The sequence below is a fragment of the Cervus elaphus genome, chromosome 11, assembly GCF_910594005.1.
Source record: "Cervus elaphus chromosome 11, mCerEla1.1, whole genome shotgun sequence".
Taxonomy (NCBI): domain Eukaryota; kingdom Metazoa; phylum Chordata; class Mammalia; order Artiodactyla; family Cervidae; genus Cervus; species Cervus elaphus.
In genome coordinates, this window is record NC_057825.1 from 53,676,898 (window position 1) to 53,683,140 (window position 6,243).

Sequence of the window (6,243 nt, forward strand, 5' to 3'; positions counted from 1 at the left end):
ATATATATATACATATATCCCCTAGAACCTCCGTAAGGAAACACCCTGACATTAGCCCCATGCAATGCTGATTTTGGACTCCTGACCTCCAGAACTACCTCCAGGATATGTGGTAATTTGTTACAGTTGCAGTAGGAAACCAGAATATATGATGTGCTACATTGATAAAACATGGCTCACAGGAGGAGGGAATGGCAACCACTCCAATATTCTTGCCGGAAGACCCCCTAGAACAGTACAAAAGGGCAGAAAGATATGACACTGGAAGATGAGCCCAACAGGTCAGAAGGTGTCCAACATGCTGCTGGGAATGGACAGATGGCAATTACTAACTACTCCAGAAAGAATGAAGCTGCTGATCCAAAGACGAAATGACGACCTGTTGTGGATATGTCTGGTGGTGAAAGTAAAGTCTGATACTGTAAAGAACAATATTGCATAAGAACCTGGAATGTAAGGTCCATGAGTAGATTGGATGTTGTCAGGCAGGAGATGCCAAGAGTAAACATTGACATCTTAGGGATCAGTGAGCTAAAATGGACTGGAATGGGTGAATTTAATTCAGATGACCATTATATCTACTACTATGTGTAACAATCACTTAGAAGAAATGGAATAGTCCTCATAATCAAGAAAATAGTCAGAAATTCAGTACTTGGTTGCAGTCCAAAAAACGACAGTATGATCTTGGTTTCTTAACAAGCCAAACTATTCATCATCACAGTAATCTGAGTCTATGCCCCAATCACTAATGCTGAAGAAGCTTAAGTTGACCAGTATTATGAATACCTACAAGATCTTCTAGGACTAACACCAAAAAAAGATGTTGTTTTCATCATAGGAGACTGGAATGCAAAAGTAGGAAGTCAAGAGATACCTGGAGTAACAGGCAAGTTTGGCCTTGGAGTACAAAATGAAACAGGGCAAAGGCTAGCAGAGTTTTGTCAAGAGAACATGCTGCTCAGAGCAAATACCCTTTTCTAACAACACAAGAGATGACTCTACACATGGACATCACCAGATGCTCAATACCAAAATCAGATTGATTATATTTGCAGCCAAAGGTGAAGATGTTCTCTATAGTCAGCAAAAACGAGACCTGGAGCTGACTATGATTCTGATCATCAACTCCTTATTGCAAAATTCTGGCTTAACGTGAAGAAAGTAGGGAAAGCCACTAGACTATTTGGGTATGACCTAAATCAAATCTCTTATGATTACACAGTGGTGGTGACAAATATATTCAAAGGATTAGATCTGATAGAGTGCCTAAAGAACTGTCAATGGAGACTCCTAAGATTGTATAAGAGGCAGTCACCAAAGCCAAACCAAAGAAAAAGAAATGCAAGAAGCTGAAGTGGTTCTCTGAGGAGGCTTTACAAGTAGCTAAGAAAAGAAGAAAAGCAAAAGGCAGGGAGTAAGGGAAAGATATACTCGACTGAATGCAAAGTTCCAGAGAACAGCAAGGAGAGATAAGAAAGTCTTACGTGAGCAATGCAAAGAAATAGAGGAAAAAATAGGATGGGAAAAACTAGAGATCTCTTCAAGGAAACTGGAGATACCAAGGGAATAGTTCATGCAAAGATGGGCACAATAAAGGATAGAAATTGTATGGACCTAACCAAAACAGAAATATTAAGAGTAAGTGGCAAGAATACACAGAAAAACTATACAAAAAAGATCTTAATGACCCAGATAACCACTATGGTGTGACTACCCACCTAGAACCAGACATCGTGGAGTAAGAAGTCAAGTGGGCCTTAGGAAGCGTCACTACAAAGCTACTGGAGATGATGGAATTCCAGCTGAGCTTCTTCAAATCCTAAAACATGAGACCATTAAAGTGCTGCACTCAGTATGCCAGCAAATTTGGAAAACTCAGCAGGGGCCACGGGACTGGAAAATGTCAATTTTCATTCCAATCCCAAGGAAAAGCAATGCCAAAGAATGTTCAAACTACTTCACAATTGCACTTATTTCACAGGATAGCAAAGTAATGCTCAAAATTCTCCAAGCTAGGCTTTAACAGAATGTGAACCAAGAAATTCCAGATGTTCAGCTGGATTTAGAAAAGGCAGAGGAACTAGAGATCAAATTGCCAACATCTGTTGGATTATCGGAAAAGCAAGAGAGTTCCAGGAAAACATCTACTTCTGCTGCATTGACTGTGTTAAAGCCTTTGACTGTCAGTGTGTTAGTCTCTCAATCATGTCTGACTCTCTGAAACCCTATGGACTATAGCCCTCCAGGCACCTCTGCCCATGGGATTCTCAAGTAAAGAAAACTGGAGTGGGTTGCCATTCCCTTCTCTAGATCTTTCCAATGCGGGGATCGAACCTGGGTCTCCTGCATTGCAGGCAGATCCTTTACCATCTGACCACCAGAGAAGCAAGCTAGAGTAAAATAAAAGGGTTCAATACTAAAGTAACTGAATGCTAAAATATTAGAAATCATACAAATGATAGTTCACTATCACAGAAGTCTAGTGGGGAGATGGAGAAAATATTTTCAATTAAGTGACTGAAACAATTTGTGTTTTTTCTTCTTAAAAATCTTTATCTGTCCCCTGGTGTTTAAGAGGTGGATCTTCATCATTGTCTTCATTCATGGTTCTTGTAAAGTATAGCAGCAGTAATCCAAAAAGTGATGTATAGCATTTCCTTGTTAGGGACCACATTTCCAACTAGGTGAACTGAACTACATGCCTCCAAGAAGATGCCTAACACAGTTCCACTTCATTGCTGAACATAACAATGCACAATGGGAAGGAGTTCACTGCCACATGGCTGTCCATCTAAGAGTGCTTTGAAAGAGCTGAGAAACTCAATAGCCTTTGCTGGCAAATTCATCAAATTCATGACAATGTGCATAGAGTATTTTGTTTCTTTTGACAGTGGTCTCAGCTGCTGCATTAACTCTTCTCTGACTGGTCCTTGTAGGAAGTCTTTCCCATCCAAGTTAAAGGCTCTTACATTTTTGTCCACCTTATTTAATTTACAATTGTGCAGTAGCCATTTATGGGATTCAGGATTGAGATTATTAGCAAACACAGTGCAGTTTTTCTTTGCTGCTGGAATGGTAATGGGCCCAACCAACCTCAGCAAAAACATCAAGTAGGACATTCCCCAGATTGGAGAAGTTATGTGATATGGCTGTGTTCTGTGGAGAGATGAATATTCCAACAGACTTATGAAAAATCAAATTCATAGGTGTAATTGTTTTCTCAAACCTTGGTCATCATATTCTCCTCTCCAGATAGTACTTCCAATTGGAAATTTTGGTAGATATTATCAATATTGTTGATTTGTGAGGATCAAAACAAACTGTGGAAAATTCTTGAAGAGATGGGAATACCAGACCACCTTACCTACCTCTCAGAAACCTGTATGCAGGTTAAGAAGCAACAGTTAGAACCAGACATGGAACAATGGACTGGTTCCAAATTTGGAAAGGAGTACATCAAGGCTGTATATCGTCACCCTACTTATTTAACTTATATGTAGAGTACATCATGAGAAATGCCAAGCTGGATGAAGCACAAGCTGGAATCAAGATTGCTGGGAGAAATATCAATAACCTCAGATATGCAGATGACACCACCCTTATGGCAGAAAGTGAAAAGGAACTAAAGAGCCTCTATATCAAAGTGAAAGAGGAGAGTGAAAAGTCTAGCTTAAAACTCATCAAAAAGCAAAGATCATGGCATCCAGTCCCATCACTTCATGGCAAATAGATGGGGAAACAATGGAAACATTGGAAGACTTTATTTTCTTGGACTCCAAAATCACCGCAGATGGTGACTGCAGCCATGAAATTAAAAGACACTTGCTCCTTGGACGAAAAGCTATGACTAACCTAGACAGCATATTAAAAAGCAGACACATTATTTTGCCAACAAAGGTCCACCTAGTCAAGGCTATGGTTTTTCCAGTGGTCGTGTATGGATGTGAGAGCTGGACCATAAAGAAAGCTGAGTGTTAAAGAATTGATGCTTTTGAACTGTGTTGTTGGAGAAGACTCTTGAGAGTCCCTTGGACTGCAAGGAGATCCAGCCAGTCAATCCTAAAGGAAGTCAACCCTGAATATTCATTGGAAAGACTGATGTTGAAGCTGCAGATCCAATACTTTGGCCACCTGATGCAAAGAACTGATTGATTTGAAAAGACCCTGATGCTGGGAAAGATTGAAGGCAGGAGAAGGGAACAATAGAAGATAAGGTGGTGGGATGGCATCACCAACTTGATCAATATGAGTTTGAGCAAGTTCCAGTAGTTGGTGAAGGACAGAGAAGGCTGGCATGCTTCAATCCATAGGGTTATAAAGAGTCAGACATGACTGAGTGACTGAGCTGAATTGAATGCAAGGTTTATCCTAGAGAATTTTTCATGTTAGCAGAATGACTATTGAGAAGAATTCATATTCTGATGTTGGAGGGAGTATTCTATAAATATTTTTCTATAAAGAAAGCTGGGCACTGAAGAATTGATGCCATTGAATTGTGGTGCTGAAGAAGACTCTCGAGGGTTTCTTGGACTGCTAGATCAAACCAGACAGTCCTAAAGGAAATCAACACTGAATAGAAGGACCAATGCTAAAGCTTAAGCTGGTCCAACACTTTGGCTACCTGATGCGAAGAGCTGACTCATTGTAAAGGACTGTGATGTTGGGAAAGACTGAGGGCATGTGGAGAAGTGGCTGACAGAGGATGAGATGGTTGGATGGCATCACTGATTCAATGGACATGAGTTTGAGCACACTCCAAGAGATAGTGAAGGACAGAAAAGTTTGGCATGCTGCAGTCCATGGAGTCGTAGAGTCAGACACACTTAGTGACTGAACAATTTGGTTTATATTTTTCACATATTCTATTTCTTTGTTGAACTGCTGTATTGTTATTTCATCCGTTATCAAAAATTAAATATTGAAGCTTCTGATTTTTATTATTGATTCATCTATTTCTCCCTTTAACTGTGTCAGTTTTTGCTTCATGTGTTTTGGGGCTGTGTTGGTAGGTGTATATATGTTTATAATTGTCATATTTTTCTAATTATAAATTAAGCCTCAATAAGGATAAAATGTTTCTGTGCATGTATGCATGCTTAGTCATGTTCAACTTTTTGTGACCCCATGGACTGTAGCCCCCCAGGCTCCTCTGCCCTTGGAATTTTCCAGGCAAGAATACTGGAATGGGTTGCCATTTCCTACTCTAGTGTTTCTATTTCTCCTGTAATTATTTTCATCTCCAAGTATATTTTGCCTGATTTTAGTACAACTAGTTCATTTCTCTTTGAATATCACTTTCACATAAATGTTTCTATCCTTTTCTTTTTAATCTACTTATGTCTTTGAATAAAGTATGCATCCTGCAGCTAGTATATTTATTCTACCAACATCTTTCTTTTGATTGAGGTGTTTAATCCACTTGGATTTAATATAAATACTGATAAGGCAGGGTTTATATTTGTGCTTTTGCTATTTGTTTCCTTATGTCTTCTGTTTTTTTCTTTTTCCTTGTTCCTTGATTTCTTTTATTTTTGTTAACATATATTTTCCTGTTGTTATGTCACTCAGTTGTGTCTGACTCTTTGCAACCCCATAGACTATAGCCCACCAAGCTACTCTGTCCATGGAATTCTCTAGGCAGAAATACTGGAATGGGTTGCCATTCCCTTCTCCAGGGGATTCTTCCCAACTCAGGGGTCAAACCTGGGTCTGCTGCATTGTAGACAGATTCTTTACCATCTGAGCTTTAGGGAAGCCCACATGTTCTCTAGTATATCTTTTTAATTTCATTGTTTTTTGTTTCACTATATTTATTTTAGTTATTTTTGTAGTGTTTGCTCTGAAAATTACAATTAGCACCTTAATGTGAAAGAATCTAGTTGATTCATGCCTATTTAATTTCAATACTGTGCAAAAACGTCTGTCTAAAATACCCCTATTTGCTCTTCCTCCTTTGTAAAAATGTACATCTGTATAAATGATAGGCCCATTAATGCATCTTTATATTTATTGATATTCAGTTTTCTTTGAAAACAGATTGGAGAGGAAAGGAATTACAAAATAATGCATGTATATTGCCTTTCATAACGGCTACATAGTTACCATTATCAATAATATTTTCACACTTCCTTTCATTCTTTATACATGATTTCCTGTACTTCTTTGAATTTATTTACAATAGTGTATTTAAAATCATTTTCTGCTAAATCCAATATCTGATGGCCCTCAGGGCCTTTTTCT

At 38.7% G+C, this 6,243-nt stretch overlaps 1 pseudogene; it reads right to left on the bottom strand.

Moving 5' to 3' along the window:
* Positions 1-2,545: 2,545 nt before the first annotated feature.
* On the bottom strand, positions 2,546-3,304 carry LOC122702568 (annotated as a pseudogene).
* Positions 3,305-6,243: the final 2,939 nt, after the last annotated feature.